This window comes from Thalia democratica, chromosome 8 (genome assembly GCF_965202585.1).
Source record: "Thalia democratica chromosome 8, ktThaDemo2.hap1.1, whole genome shotgun sequence".
NCBI classification, from domain to species: Eukaryota; Metazoa; Chordata; class Thaliacea; order Salpida; family Salpidae; genus Thalia; species Thalia democratica.
This window is the reverse complement of record NC_139172.1, coordinates 39,487,687-39,505,569: the sequence shown is the minus strand read 5'-3', so window position 1 is coordinate 39,505,569 and position 17,883 is coordinate 39,487,687.

Here is a 17,883-nt window from a genome sequence, read left to right as displayed (position 1 = left end):
TACTATAAGCCTGAATAGTTTTTCAGAAAAGTTCCAATTTTGCATGATTTTTGTTTTTTAGATATACTGCTTTATATTAAAATAAAAATATTTTTTCAATAATGTTTAATTTTATAGACTTGTATAGTTATTTTTATGATGTTGTGATATTTTTTCCAGTTTACTATTAAATAAATACATAACAAAAAAAAAGAAATTAAAAAATGAGTTTAAATTGAAGAAATTTTATTTTCTTTTTAAAAAGTCATTTTTGTTATAAATTACTAAGAGATTGCCATAGACCACATGCTTATTTGAACTGAACTCTATGTTAAAATTGTATTATACAAAGTTGCGAATATGTTTGTATAGTAAAGTAATTAAAGTCATAATATAAGTTATATTTAAAAAGAACACTTAAAGCTAAATTTAAATTTTTACAATTTATTGTTACCTATATTCAAATAATTTGATAATAAATAATATATATTTAATGTTTTTTTGAAATGTCATATTTTAACTATAATAATAATTTTTTTTTTAAACTAATCTATAACTGAGTTATAATGTACTTTATAAAAAAAACATGTGTTTAAAGTTGTGTACCATTTCAATTTTAAAATACAAATTTTTTGTCAGGGTAATTTTTTTGGTAATTACCTAGGATGATGTCCCACTTATATCAAGTTAAAATTAAACTATATTCTTTTTTTTTTACCATAATTTTAGGCTGGTTTTAAAAGAATCAATGTTTTAAGATTAATGTGTTTAGTCTGAAAAGATAATTGTTTAATACTGTCTATATAAATATAAAAAGAATTAAATTGTAGATCATAAACTAATAAAACTTAAATGTAAAATATTTTATACTTAACATTGTCGTAATCAATAGAAAGAATTGCATTGATATAATTGTTCTATTTTGTCATATAAAAGCGATTAAAAAGTTAAGAGTTATTAGCTATTGATAAGTAAGTTTAGGTTTGTTAATTTATTTGTATAAGGTTTATTTATAGCCCAAAATTATGGTTAAAAAAGACATCAAAAGTTATAAAGTTTCAGTTTGATATTACTGCGACATCATGCTAGTTAATTACCTTTTTCCATTCTTTTATTATGGTTTATTTTAGTTGAAGTAATCATATAGTTTATACATATATATATTTGTTTTTTATGTTGCTGTAATTGCTAAACGTTAGGTTATATGAATAAGTAGAATTTGGTTTTTAAGGCTTTGTAATTTTGATAACTATTGTTAACTTTTTTTTATATTTAAGTATGACTCCAAAATTTTGATTTTAAAACTCAGTTATTGTTGATAAGTTAAAAACAGAAAAAAAACGCCTAAAATCATTATTTGGAAAAAATATCATTTAAATATTATAAAATAATTATTTAATCTATCATAACAGGAAAAATATCTATTAATTTTAACCAAATTCAACATATATGTTAATTTTACATTCTAATGGAACAGCAGATTCATTGAATTTTACACATAGGGTTGCCACTTTACCCGGAAACCTGGAAAAAGTTGGAGTTTCAAAATTTTTGAAAAAAAACCTAGAAAAACCTGGAATTTTTTATAATTTTAACATTTTCAGGTGCTAAATTTTGATTTGAAACAAAAAATCTATCATATAATTAAGATTTTTTGTCATCATCAAAAAATTTTTTATTAAAAAACACATTTAAAGTAACTTTACAGTACCTTTTCAATATTTTCATACTATTTAACACAGGTTCTTAAATAGAAATTAAATAGAAATAAACTTAAAACTAAAAATAGACCAAAAATGTTTACTTTTAAAAACCTGGAAGTAGTTTGGAAAACCTGGTAAAAAATTAAAAAAAACGAGTGGCAACCCTGCACACAACAAAACACCAGTCAACAGAAACTCAGTTTTTACAAGCCAAAAAGGGTGTTTTTGTTGATACAATTTTAATCATAATATATAATCCTATATTCTATGTAAGTTATTAAATCTTAATGGCAACTAAAAAATAATAATAATTATTAAGGGCATAAGGAAGGACCTTTTTTGCATATTGATCTTATTTTAAAGTACTTGGCTAGCAGTTGTTTTTGCCCGTTTCGAAAAATTCAAATTATGTTTTGAAATATAATGGTAGAAAATCAAACATTTTCTTATGTTCTTTATGGATAACCAAAGTAAAATGGGGAAAAATACTATTTAAAAAAAAAAAAGTAATTTTTCCCACAATTTTTAAACAACCATTTTGAAACTTACTTAGTTTAATCCTAACTAATTAATATACTTTTGTTTTGTAAGATTTTTTTTCATTTTTTAAGTATTTTTTTTTAAAGAAATAAAATAAGAAAGATAATATTTTCATATTAGTCATAAAATTCTTAAACTTAGTTTTTATAAAAGTTTTTACAAAAATGTTTTTCTATTAAAGCAAGCAAAATTTTCTGAAAACTAGAGGTTAATTGATCAAAAAGTGAAAAAGATTAACATAGAATTTTTATGAATTTTTAGAAATTCAGGGAAAAATAGCAATGAACTTTTTTTTTCCATATGTTTTATTGGAAACTTCTTACACAGCTTGATATACCAAAAGGTAATAAAAAAATTTTTCTGTGAAAAGTATTTTATAATATATAGCCATAGCTTTCATATAAGGTCTAATGTTGCATTTTGTAAAAAATGTAGGACCCTCCCTATGCCATTAAAAATTAAGACATCAAACACAAATAAATCATGCCAAAAAATGTCAAAACTTGTATAATAGGAGTTGTTAAGGCATTACAATAGAATGATATTTTAGAAGAAAGTTTTTCATTTTACTTATTTTTGCAAATATTATGATGTCAATAGTATATTTTTTACCTACATATAGAATTAATTGAAAATTAAATATAATTGTAAAATTATGTAAAGAATTTCTGATACTAGTAATTAAAATAAAATATTTTACAGTTTATTAAATAAAACAATTAACAATTTGAAATTTTTTATTATAACTGAACAGGTATCAGAAATGCGCAAACATCATTTTTGCATTGGGATTTTTTTCACTTTTGTAAAATGAAGTCGTTCATTACAATTAATAACAAAACTAATATTTAATAATATATTTTAAAACAACATTAAAAAATATTTAAGATTTAAGGGCATAGGGGGGGGGGGGGTAAACACCCTTTTTTGGTTTTTGATCTTATCTTATATAGTTTTTACTAAGCTACAAGATCCTTTTTACACATTAAAAAAATTCAAAATAATTTTTGAGATATAGCTGGTCAAAGTCGGAGCCAACAATAGGTTCCTTATGGGAGGCGCAAACTATAACGGCAAAAATAGACTATTTTACTAAAAATCTATCTTCTCCTAGGTTTTTTGAGATAACTACCTCAAACTTTCAGGAAATGTTTCTTGATATATTTAGAAAATTCTGTCGGAAGGAATTTTGAAAAAAAAAAAAAATAAAAATTTTATATAAAAAATAAACAAAAAAAACAGTTTTTATTTTGTTTTTTTGTTATAAAATTTTTATTTTTAAATTTTTAAAAATTCTGTTCCGACAGAATTTTCTAAATACTGCAAGGAACATTTCCTAAAAATTTGAGGTAGTTATCTCAAAATACGTAGGAGGAGATAGATTTTTAGTGATTTCTTGTTATTTGTCGTTTTAGTTTGCGCCTCCCATAAGGATCCTATTGTTGCTTCCGACTTTGACCGGCTATTTCTTAAAAATTTTTGTGAATTTTTTAAATCTGTAAAAAGCATCTTGTAGCTTAGTAAAAACTATATAAAATAAGATCAAAAACCAAAAAAGGGTGTTTACCCCCCTATACCCTTAAATTTGTTCTTACTTAGATCAGTTAAACTGCAAAGTTGATACTTCCTGCAAAAGTGAATCCTTGCGTTTGTAGCCCTTCATTGTTTTAATATTTACCTTAATATTTCATTTTAAGTTATATATAAGACTGATTTGTTTCTACATGTTTACTCAGTTTGTTATATAGTTTATGATTTTTATTAAACATCTGTGAAGAAAGCTAAACTAGTTGTGTTTTTTTTTGCTAATATTTTTACAGTATTATATTTGCTAAGTGGGACTAATCTTAATTCAGAAGTAATTTTCTTTTTTATATTGTTTTTTACTGTTACTTTTGTATTTTATTTATTTATAATTATAACTTCAAAAATAATTGTACTTTTAAAAACTACTTTTAACTTTTTGATTGAAATTGGTTTTGCAGAGAAATTTCTTGCTTTATTTAATATTTTTCTAACATGACAGTGTTGTACTGAAACTGTTTAAAATTTTAAATTAGTAAGGTTTGAAAATATGTCTCTCAATTCACTTTTAATAGTGAAAAATCTAGCTAATGTTCTTAAATGTAAATATGCTATTCTTACAGTAATGCTTAATAAACCTTGAGAAAAATACATTATAAAATTTCTAAAATATCTAGAATTAGAATTTGAATCCTATGAATTTTTATGATAATTTATTCTTCTACTTATTTTCCAAATAAAATATAAGTTTCTTAAGTGGAATCACTTGTTTTTTTCGAATGGTTTTTTATTGAAAATTTAGGTAAAAATTTTTACTGAAGTTTAAACTATAAAGACTTGAGTTTTGTTATTTGCTATCTGATTTTTTGTTTAAAAAAAAAAAAGCAATATAACTCTAGTTTTCACTAGTTTAAAGGCATAGGGGGTTCACCTTGGTTTTAACAAGTTGATCTTAATTTATAGTGTTTTGTCTGAGCTATCAGAGATTTTAAATGACTTAAAAAAATTCAAAGTATTTTTTGAGATATAAGAGATCAAAGTTGGTGACCACAATAGGTTCCTTATGGATGGTGCAAACCAGAAACACAAAAAAAAAACCATTTCACTAAAAATCTATCTGCACCTTAGATTTTTAAGCCATTCACTTCTAATTTTCACAGAACGTGTATTTTTAATTAAAAAAAAAATTAATCTAGGAATTTTTTTAATTTTAAAAATTAAAATGTATAAAAAAAAACACCTTTTGGTTGTATATTTTATCTGTTTTTTTTACTAGTATTTTTAAATTTCCAACATTCAAAGTCTTATAAACTATTAAATGAACGTTTTCTAAAAGTTTCAGGTGTCTAGCTCAAAAAATGAAGGAGAAAATAGATTTTTAGTGATTTTTAAATTTTTTGAGAAAAATGACCCCGAAAAATTTTCTGTTCATATGTTTGTATTGGAAACTTTTTATAAAAACTACAATATTTTAAAAGTTAAATAAAGTTTTTAATTCTATAAAAAATGACTTGTAGTTTGTACTCTATGCTTTCATACAACATCAAATGTTATTTTTAGTAAAAAGTATGACGGACCCCCCTATGCCCTTAAGCTTTTATCAAGTTATTTTAGTTACTGAAATTAAAAGTGTTAAACTTAATAAAGTTTTTTTTGTTGTATTTAAATTGTTTTACAAAAAAATTACTACATTTTCTCTAAAAGTTTCTCAAGTACTAATTTTGATTTAGTATGTTTTTTTTTAATTTGTTATTTATAGCAAAAGACAGTATTTACTAATTGTCTTTAAAATGAAGGACTAGAATTAGTGTGTTATTAGACATTTCTTAAACTTTAGATTATACTTTATATTTTCATATTGATTTATAATAATAAATTGTTGGAGCTAAAGTAAAAAAGTATTTATACTAAAACTTAAGAATGCTTATTTTATTATAATTTTAAACTTTTGTAATAAAATTAGTGGTCTATTTTATTGTAGTATTATGATTCAGACCAAGCCAGATCCTAATTTCAAAATATATTGACAATAATTTTCTGGTCCGGTAGATCACTAGCCAAATCTTAATATTTTTGATGTAGTAGGCCACTGTTTATAGTTTATTTGTTTTAGTTATTTCTGTTAGACGGTAAAAATATGTTATAGGATTTTAAAACTTATACTAAACATTCTGGAGTTCATGGTAATAATCAAAAAAATCACCCAAAACTGTTGATCTTTATACAATATTTAGTTTAATATCTATTTTTAAATAATTTTTGTCTTGAGATTTGGGCAGTTTGCACTGGTTGTTGTTTTTTTATTGATCATAATACTAAGTTTTATAAATGAATTTACAGCTAGTTTGTTTGTTTTGATAAAGTTTAAAAAACTTGGAGTTTTGAACAAAAATCACTTAAAAGCTGGAAAACCCCTTTATTTAAAAAAAAATTACATGTTAAATAATACAACATTTTTTTAAAATGCTCTTTTCAAACTAAAAACGCGAAAAAAGACCATTTCACTAAAAATCTACCTCCTCCTTCAATTTTTAAGCAATCTTCTTCATATTCTACAGAACATGCATTATTAAATTAAAAAAAGATTTGATGTAGAAATTTTTTAAATTTTAAATAAAATGTTTATTGAAAAAACCACTTCTTTTTTGGTTATTATATCTATTTTTTTTATTAGTATTTAAAAATTTCCAACATTCAAAGTCTTATAAACTATTAAATGAACATTTTTTAAAAGTTTCAGGTGTCTAGCTCAAAAAATGAAGGAGAAAATATATTTTTAGTGATTTTTAAAATTTTTGAGAAAAATGACCCGAAAAATTTTCTGTTCATATGTTTGTATTGGAAACTTTTTATAAAAACTACAATATCTTAAAAGTTAAATAAAGTTTTTAATTCTATAAAAACTGACTTGTAGTTTGTACTCTATGCTTTCATACAACATCAAATGTTATTTTTAGTAAAAAGTATGACGGACCCCCCTATGCCCTTAAGCTTTTATCAAGTTATTTTAGTTACTGAAATTAAAAGTGTTAAACTTAATAAAGTTTTATTTTGTTGTATTAAAATTGTTTTACAAAAAAAATTACTACATTTTCTCTAAAAGTTTCTCAAGTACTATTTTTGAATTAGTATGTTTTTTTTTAATTTGTTATTTATACAAAAGACAGTATTTACTAATTGTCTTTAAAATGAAGAACTAGAATTAGTGTGTTATTAGACATTTCTTAAACTTTAGATTATACTTTATATTTTCATATTGATTTATAATAATAAATTGTTGGAGCTAAAGTAAAAAAGTATTTATACTAAAACTTAAGAATGCTTATTTTATTTTAATTTTAAACTTTTGTAATAAAATTAGTGGTCTATTTTATTGTAGTATTCTGATTCAGACCAAGCCAGATCCTAATTTCAAAATATATTGACAATAATTTTCTGGTCCGGTAGATCACTAGCCAAATCTTAATATTTTTGATGTAGTAGGCCACTGTTTATAGTTTATTTGTTTTAGTTATTTCTGTTAGACGGTAAAAATGTGTTATAGGGTTTTAAAACTTATACTAAACATTCTGGAGTTCATGATAATAATCAAAAAAATCACCCAAAACTGTTGATCTTTATACAATATTTAGTTTAATATCTATTTTAAAATAATTTTTGTCTTGAGATTTGGGCAGTTTGCACTGGTTGTTGTTTTTTTATTGATCATAATACTAAGTTTTATAAATTAAAATACAGGTAGCTTAATTGTTTTTAATAAAGTTTAAAAAAACTTGGAGTTTTGAACAAAAATAATTTAAAAGCTGGAAAAACCCTTATTAAAAAAAAATTACATGTTAAATAATAAATTTTTTTTTTCAAAATGCTTGTTTTTTATTTCAGGTTTACTCTCCCAATTGTTGATGTATAAAAGTATACTAAATCATTATTTTGTTATGGGATTAATTTAAGATACTTTTACAGAAAATTTATAATTATTAATATAATTTGATAAAAATGGACAAACTAGGAAAAAGCAAGGTGTTTAAAGAAAGTTAGTTTTATATTACACAATATTGAAATTTTGTAAATTTGTGAAATATCTCTAATAAATGGTTTTATCATAACTTTTGTCATATTATATGTTTTGGTTTTAAGAAAACAAATAGAGAGATCTCAACTGCTGGAGGAGAAGTAATATATTTATTCTTTCAAAAAATTATTTTGCAAACTAAGTTTCGGTCAATGACCTTGTCAGTGCTTAAATAAATCTTATTCAAATAGATTCTATTTGAATAAGATTTATTTAAGCACTGACGAGGTCATTGACCGAAACTTAGTTTGCAAAATAAATTTTTGAAAGAATAAATATATAACTTTTGTCATTTAATATTTTTAAAGCTATGGATTTTTGTATAAAATAATAGTTTTACTTTTATTTAATACTTTTAAGTATAAACTTTTATTTTACTTGTTTAGAACTTAAAGTTTATTTAATAAGTTTCATAAAATTTTCTTCATCTTAAATGGACATTAAAAAATGTTTTTATTATTAATGTGTGCAAAATAAAATATATGGAACAAAATAAATATCTTATTTTTGTTTTTTCTTCTATAGATGTTAAGTTTTCAAAAAAAAAACTTGTATCTCAATAATAAGTTATATGATAGCTATCAAAAAGTGTTTATAATGAAGCATTTTTAGTTGAAGAATAATAAATATAAATATTCAAGGATTGAATGAATATAATAAATATAAAAATCATCAGACATTAGTTTAATTTTTTTTATAAATGAGACTGAAATACTGAAAACATTGACTGAGACATAAGAATAGTTAGACTTTTAAAAAACTTTTTTTTGTTATATTATAGTTACTTTTTCTTTATATTACTTTCATAGATCTTCCTTACTTTGATTTTCAAAAATAACTTTAAGTTTTTGAAATCATGAACATAAACTATAAATTAATATTTGAAGTTAAATTAAATTAATAACAGTCTTACCTTTTTTCTTTTAACATTGTATTTTTATACTTAAATTGAAAATGATTAACTTCTGACTACTTTTTGTATTTATTAGATTTAAACCAAGCTGAGTTCTTGATGTCTAGCTTGAAACAGCTTATTGAAAAGCAAAACTTAGATAATCAAAATTTACAAGACAAGAATTGCAGTTTGGAAAAGGAAAATAAAATTCTTACTCATAAAAATACTGAATTGTTGGACCAAATAAAGAAGTAAGAGAATTAATTTAAATTAAAAGAGACACAATTTAAAATGAATACTTAATTCTTTATTTTAAATATTCGTAATTTTTTATTTTTGATATTGATGAAAGAGGTAAAAAATAGAGAAAAATTAAGAACTTTTACCACTAATTTTTATACAATTGCGAAACACAGCTGTTATTTATTTCAAAATGTCTTTACAAAAACAAAAATATATCAAGTACTAGTTTTAGTTATTTTTCACTTAACCTAAACTGTATTTATAGTTAATTGCTTGATTCAATAGTGAACAATATAGTATATAATGTTAAATTTTAAAAACTCACAATCTTTTAAATAGATTAAGTTTACAAATCTATAATAAATAAGATAGTTTGAAATTAAAAGTTTTAAATTGGTTGAGCCACATAGTAAGCTAACAGAAAATTATGTTAATAAAAAAATCTAAAAAAAAATTAATTAAAAAAAATTAAAAATTTAGGATTAGAAATAGTTTTTCTTCAGTTAGCTACTTTGATTCTAGACTTTATTAAAGTTTTATTTAACTCTTTATTATAATGCTGTTATTAAAAAAATAAAGGACTCATATAAAATATAGCAGTCACTGTGAAAATTTTTTTATTGTTAATATGCAGAATATAGTTGTCTTACAGGATTCAAAGCAACTAATATCTAGTTGTTAATATTTTTATTTCATAATGAGTATTAAAATTTAGATTTTTTGAAAACTCAAACTCCCTATTTCATTTTTGCTGTAAAGAAGTTAAATTACAATTTGTTACTAATATTTAACATAAAATATATTTTTATAAAAAATATTCTTTGTAACAAAGTATGCACTTTCAAATATAATCATTGTAAATTAAAATTTTATTTATATACTATATTAACTATTTCAGATTGCAAAGAAACAATAGAATTTCATTTGTCGATCAAATAACTGAAAAAGATGAAACAATAAACAGTATTAGGAATGGTAATAGTAATTTTTACATACAAATCTATTGATTCATAATGTTTTCATAAAACAAAGGTTCACTTAATCATTAAGACTAATGAGATCCTTAGTCAAAAAAATATCTAAAATTTAATAGAAACATGTATAGAGACAATTAACACATAAAGTTTTGTGTACAGGGTTGCCAAAAAAACCTTGAATTTGGAAAAAACTGAACTTAAGAATTAAATTTTAAAAAACACATTAGAGAATACTTACAGTATCTTTTTATATTTGTTATGCTATTTAAGACTTTGTTTACCCAAAAAATAACTTTATACTAAAAGTAAATTCGAAAACTTGTATTTTTAGAAACATGGAAGAAATTTCTTTAAAGTTTTTGCCAACCCTGTATATAATAAATGTTATAATCATAGATGTCTGCTTGTAAGACTTTAATTTTTTGACACCACAACAGAGTCACCAGAAGTCATCTCTGATAGTGCATTGGTTCATGACTCGAATGAAGTCAAAGTAGAACCAGCAGACTTACATGATTCTAATAGAAATCAAACAAAAGGAAATGAAGTTACACCAAATAATTCTGAGTTGCTTCAATGTTTTAACAAATATCCAGAGAACAGGACTGGTGAGTTTGAAAGTGTTATTTAAAAGTAACACTTAAAAGTCTATGGGAGAGAATATATTTTTTTTAATTAGACTTATTGTTTCCATAAACATTAAGCTATCTTTTTAGGTTTGATATTTAAAAAAACTAAGAGATCAAAGTTAGAAGGTTAAAAAGGTAAAATTTTAACTAAAAATATATCATTTCCTTTAATTTTCAAGTAATTTACAGAAATTTTTTAAGTCTAATTTTAAAAAAAGGTAAAACTTGTTAAAAACATATTTTTAGTTATAACTATTTAATATATAAATTTAAGTTTTTGTTAACAAAATCTATTAGTAAAACAAGTTCACTTGAATATATAAAAAGTAACAAATTAAACAGTATACTTATTTTATTATACCGACATATTTTCTATGTGTTAACGGATTAACACACTTCAACTGGGCTCTGTAAAAAAAAACTGTAAGAAAAGAATAGAAGTTAAAGTAGGTGTGTAAATGTGATCATTAAAAATAAAAATAATTTCTATAGATTTTTAGAGGTTTATGGTTAATGATAGGTAAAATATTATTAACCACTAAATTAATATTTTACCCATTATTAACCATAAACCTCTAAAAATCTATAGCAGTTATTTTTATTTTTAATGAATGCATGTATACATCTACTTTAGCTTCTATTCTTTCCTTACAGTATTTATTTTTTACAGAGCCCAGTTGAATAGTGTTAGTACGTTAACACACAGAAACATATGTCAGCATAATAAAAGAAGGACACTTTTTAATTTGTTATTTTTTATTTCTAGTTATATATATATATATATTTATTTACTAAACATTACAATCTTTTTAAATTTAAACTTTACTTTCTACGAGATGATAATAGTTCTAAAAAGAAAATGATTCCTGAAAGTTTTAAGTAAAATGGTTTGAAATAAAGAGATGGTATACTTTTTTTCAAAGTTTGGAGAAAATTAGCCATAAAATTCTTTATGCTATACGACTGTGTTGTTTTTAGTTAACTGAGTATGCCTCAAAGGCTAGTTGCTTTGTTTTATTGCATAAAAAGTTTACTAATCTTTCAAATAAGAGCCAATGTTAGTTTCTGTAATAAAAAAAAAAGTTGAATACTGGCAATTTCTTTAAAAGTTAATTTCAACATATACATAACTAGAAGCTGAAAACTCAAGTTTTAACAACCACACTTCGGCTACAAGTGATGTCGAGTCGATGCAAATTGAACCAGATCAGTTGTTTAACAACGAAGAAAATTCGAATAAGAGTCACAAAAGCTCAAGACAAGGTGTTTTTAAAAGTTAAAATTAAAATTTTTACTCATTGAAATAAAATCTTTTATAACTCCTAAATGCTCTATACTAATTTCGTTACTTATGAACATTTTGAGTTAACTATTTTAGCATTAAGGCAAAATTTTCTATAAAAGCACCAATATATAAACAAATATAAACTAATCTATGTAAATAAACTTTCATGTTATGATAAATATTATACCATAAACTTTAATAAAATGATCACTCTACAGGGATTGAACAAATCAGAGCTAATGTCCACGTAAATGATAGAGATGATTCTCAAAGTTCTGAGAAAAATCAGTCAGATACTGGTATAGACTTAAATGCTAAAGGTAAATAATTTAAATAGTGTTCACTTCTACTTTTTTGATTTTTCTACAATGTAAACAAACAATTTATAAGAAGTAAATTTTAAACCTAACACATAATATACAACCTGTAAGCCACAAAATAGCTTACTAACTTATTATTTCAACAATCAATAAACTCTACTAATAATAACTTAATTGTAAGTATTAAATATCAAATTATTTTAAGAATTTTCTTACTAACAGAATTGGCATATGTTTACTCAAAAAGCTTCAATCAAAACTTAAATGAAAAAAACTTGATAAAAATTGAACCTGAAAGTACTGCAAATTTAAACTTGCATTCTGATGGTGAAGTTTCAACTACTCTTGACATCAATTCTAAAGAACCCAGTGCAAAAGGTAAATATATATTTTAATTATTATTTATTTGGTAATTCTGTGACTAATTTTGTTAGCTTTATAAATAAAATTTGTGTTTTAGGTACCAAGTTTTTACAAAAGTTTTGAAAAAGTTTCCTTTTAAGAATTTTTTTTTCACTTTGTTTGTCTCTTTGTTTCTTATATTTAGAAATTAATTGTTTCTATATATTTATATATTTTTTTTTTCACCAACAGTAATGATAAACAATTTTAGTTTTTCCTTCCATGTTAATGTTGCTTCCTAACATTTTATTTATTTTCTTCTTGTTTTTTGACATATTGTAGATTTAGATATTAAGTCATAAAAATGTAAGAAACGTTTAATAAACCTACAAAACAGACAAGAACAAATAATAAAACTTTCTATTTATCAACTCGTTTAGTTTTGAGAATTACAACTCTTGTAGGTTTACTTAAATCAAAATAAATGCACAATTTAAATAATTATTTTTATCTATTAAAATGAATAATATAGTTTATTTTTTTGTTATCCATTAAAAATAAACACTTCATAGAAGTTTGAAACTTTTGCGTAATTAATGAAGTCGTTTGTTGCAATCAATTAAATATCATTGAAATTTCACACTAGACTGAACAACTTTGCTACTATTTTCGAAACAATAACTTATTAATAAAAAAAGTTTTTAGTTGAATTTTTTTTAGAAACTTAAGTTAGTATTTTGAAAATCAAACTTTTGCACTTGAAAAAAAAATGTTATTTTTGTTTATATATTTGTGCTAAATTAACGTTTGATGTTTTACTTTGCCATAGATGATTTTTCTTTTGTTAAAACTTGTACCAGTTATTTTAAATTTTCTGTTATACAATTTTTATCATTTTTTAAGTCTTTTGGTACATTCTTAGCTCTTACACATTAAATATTTTATTATAGTAAATATTATTTTTGCCTTATATAAACGTTTTAACTGCAAAATTTTTTATCTATATTTTTACATATTTGTTCAACTCTTTGATTCAAAGATAAATTATACATAGATGCAATTTATATTAAAGAGTTTTAAGTTACTGAACAATTTTTTTTAAAAAGTTTCTTAAAATAGTTAAATTTTTTTTTGTCGTTTACAACCACTGAATTTAGAAAATAAAAATTATATAGTTTTATATCACTCATACCATAACTTTCAAGCTAATAAAAATAACTCAAGCCAGTTTTTAAATGTTAAATAACTCAGACCAACTCAAACTGTGTTAAAAACCTTTGAAAAACTCAGGCTTGTTTTTTTTCGAAATATAAGAATAGTTTAGTTTTTTTTATCTCTGGCTGTTTTTAACAACTTAATTTATTTAAATTTAATTTTGTGTTTTTATTTAATTCTTTTTTACAGTTTTGGGTTTTTTTATGTTAAGTTCATCAACATTAGTTTAATTTTTTTAATTTTTATGAACTATTTTTGACTCAAGATAGCTTAGTGTAACTTAAACTAGTTTTTGGTCACTCATTTTAGCTTAATTACCTTAAAGAGTGGCAATCCTATTACATACAATTGTAAACTAAAAACATAATTTTATTTGTTTTGTTTTTAGATACCAAGTATTCTTTTTGTTAATATTACTAATCGAAGTTTTAAAATTAAAATTAACAATTTTTTTCTGATTTAAACTTTCGTTGTTTATGTTTTTCGAATAATACTTTAAAATTTTAATAATATTTGTTTTTTGACAGATGTATGCATTACATAAGTGATTAAAAAATATAAGAAAATAGTTAGCTCAAGCTGCACATTCTTATAATAAATAATGTTTGTTACAAATTTTGATAATTGATAAAATTGTTTGCTAAATGACAAATATGAAAATTTGTTTCTTTTTTTTTTGTTAAAGTTAAAAAAAATGACAAATTATTCAGAACTTATGAAACATAGTAAACTTTATAAAATGAAAAGAAAACATGTTGTATAAAATTTTTAAATAATTGTATAATAACCTAATTAACTTTAATATTGAATGTATTAATACAACATGTTTATCTATAGTTGTTTTTAATAAATATAACTATTTTTTTTAATTATAACTATTCTTTTTGCCATTTTTCAATTTTTTTAATTAGTTTAAATTCCTTCTTTTTTTTTGTTAATATTACTGATATCCCTAACCCTTACCCTCGGTTGGTAGGTTTATTTTATAGTTTTTTCTTAAATATTTTTAATTTTTTTTTCTATCACTGTTATCCCTAACCCTTACCCTCGGTCGGTAGCTTTTTTTTTAATTAGTTTATTTAATTTTTTTTTGTTTAATTTTATTAGTTATTTTTACTACCACTCTTACTCCTAACCCCCGGTCAGTATTTATTAACTATTATTTAGAATTTTTTTGCTGTATATTTTACTCGAGTGCAAAAATGTAATTCGTGCAAATTTGGCTCCGTGCAATTTAGTCCCCTCGTGCAATTAAGTAACCTCATGCAATTTTGTTTTCGTGCAATTTAGACCCGTTCCCAACAATTGACCCTAAAACGTATAATATTTATACCTGGAAGAAACTTTGAAAATTTTCAAAAACATTTGGCAACTTTTACTTACTCTCAACTAAAATATTTAAAAAATACCGTTGTTCTGTTTAACTAATTTTTCAAAACAAAAATTGTATAGGACATATATTTTTTGTTGATATATAAATTGCAAAAGGTAGTAATATTACTGTAATATTTGTTATTAAATTTGTAAAACTTAAGATTTTTTTTACTTATTATAAATATCTATTTTGTTAACTGAAGTGAATATAACTGTTTGAGTTACTTTTTTGTTTTGTCTAAATTTAGGGTATAGCATTAGTTAGTTTTTTTCGTGTTTTATTTAGTTTTCTTTTAATATTTATTCTGTAACTATTTTTTACAACTCTTAATTAATATTTCTTTTTTACTTTTAACAACTGCCAAATTCCAAAAAAGAAATAAATACAAATTAGCTTAATTAAGTTTGTAGATAAGTTTACACAAACCAACGTTTCAGATTGTGTAGCTGCATCCCGAAGAAAAAAGAAAAAAAAATCTTGCCAATCATGCAACAAGGTTTTTGCCAGCCAAAGTGGTCTAAGGTCACACAAGAATATACACAATAAAACTCATCAGTGTGAAGTTTGCCTGAAGTGTTTTGGAAACAAAGTTCTTCTTACTACTCACGTGAGAATGCACACGGGAGAAAAACCCCACGTGTGTTCAAAATGTGGTAAGGGATTTGCTCAAAAATCTCATTTACAAAGACATCAGGCAACTCACAGTGATGAGAGAAAGTTCAAGTGCGAGATATGCCCTGATTACAGATACTTCAAGACTAAAAATGCACTGAGTATACACATGCGTTTTCATTATGAACCGAAACATTCTTGCCTGCTATGTAACAAGAAGTTTCATACTTCGTCAAACTTGAAAGACCATATGAAATTTCATTTCGAACCGACTTATGCTTGTGCAAAATGTGGCAAAAAATTTCATACCTCATCAAATTTGAAAGTCCATGAGAAAAAAAGCATATGTTAGGTTTGTTTTTTTTATAGATTTGGTATAAAGATCAAATTTTGGAATTAGACTTATTTACTGTAGTGAAACATGTTTTATTTTTATATGTACAGTTATTAATAATTGTTTTAGTTTGTGTCTTTGTCATTTACTAACACTATTAGAAACTCGATGTACGCTCAAAAAGTACTATTATATATTATTAGCTTAGTTTTTAAAACTTTCTACTGCTAATCTTAGCGTATTGCATACATGGTTTTAGTACAGTTATTTTTATAAGCAGAAACTATTGCTTGATTTTTTTTTCAGTTAAGGAACTTTATGTATGGTAGTATATATGGTTTCATAATAACTTGTTTGATTACTTTTATAAGTTTAAGTCACGTCACTTGTTTATAAAAATTGGTTACTAACCTTTTCTTACGTTTATAGTTTGAAAACTAAAAAAATACTAGTATCAACATTTACATTTTGTGTTGATTTAAAACTGTATACAACATATTAAAAAAACTTAATTAGTCTTTTAATAAATTACACATTTTATTTACTATCATGTTATTTTTTACTTTTTTGTAAAATTTTAAGATTTTAGAAAGTTTATTTAATTTTTACTATAATGACTTGTATTTTGCTATTTTGTTTCACTTTTCAGTTTATAGACTTAATTTTTCCTTACTACTAAATAGAATAACTTTTCTATAGTTATTAAAAAGTTTAATCTGTACAAACTTTTCCCTTTTATTGAACTAATTTATATCTTTGAAACGTTAATTTTTTAATAATTAAGTTGTTATACAAATAAGATTTCAAAAACTTAAAAGTAATTGCTTCTGAATTAAATGGTTGTTTATGTTTAATAAATTGAAAGAAGTGTTTTACTAAGACTAAATAATTTCTAAACTGCGCACAATTACTTTATTTTTTTGTACTTATGTTAATTTTGTATTTGTAATTATTATTAATAAGTTTAAAAAAATTTGTTTTTGAAAAGCATTATTTCGACCAATAAATTTGTTTGTATGCTTACCAAAAACATATATATATAATTCAAAACTAAATGAATGTTCAAAGATAAAACTGGTAATAACAATGATTTTTCAAATATATTAAATAAAAATAAATTTATAATAAGAACGAATATTTGTATTTACATTAAATTAATCTAAAACTATTTAGTTTTTGTCAATATTAAACATTGTTTTATTAAATTGGGCTGAATATTTTGCAAAAATGGCTTTTATATTTTGGTTGATTAATAACTTTATAAACTTTTGAATGAGCAAGAAAGCTGTATTTTACAGCAAAAATTTAGATATAACTCCAAATAGCTGATTTAACTAAACCTAATAAGTGTTTTTAAAAAATTTATTCTTTTTGGTGAAAAAAAAATATTATAGTACAAGTGTTTCACTACGAAACACAATTAATGTAAGTTTTCAAAAAGTAATAAAATTCAATTTATTAAATTTCGCTTTAAAGGAAAAAATTTTTGTCAGCATTTCAAATTTAATCATTCTAAATGGAAAAAAAAGCACAACAGAAATTAAAATGTGAAAACTTATCTTTAAAATAATATAACATAAAGGTTTAGTCAAATAAAATGCTTTTAAAATTAAAGTTTTTAAACAAGATTGAAATCAAGTTGATACTATTTATAACACATATTTAACCGTTGCTTAGATTTTTCCTTTATGAATCACAGTTGCTTATTTTAGTTTGTATAAATAATAATCTTTTCGTTTTAAACTTCAATTGATTCTTTAAAATGATTATTTTTTCTTATGGCCTAATCATCTTAAGAAAAATGCAGACATTATTAAAAAGTTAAAAGTAACCTCTTT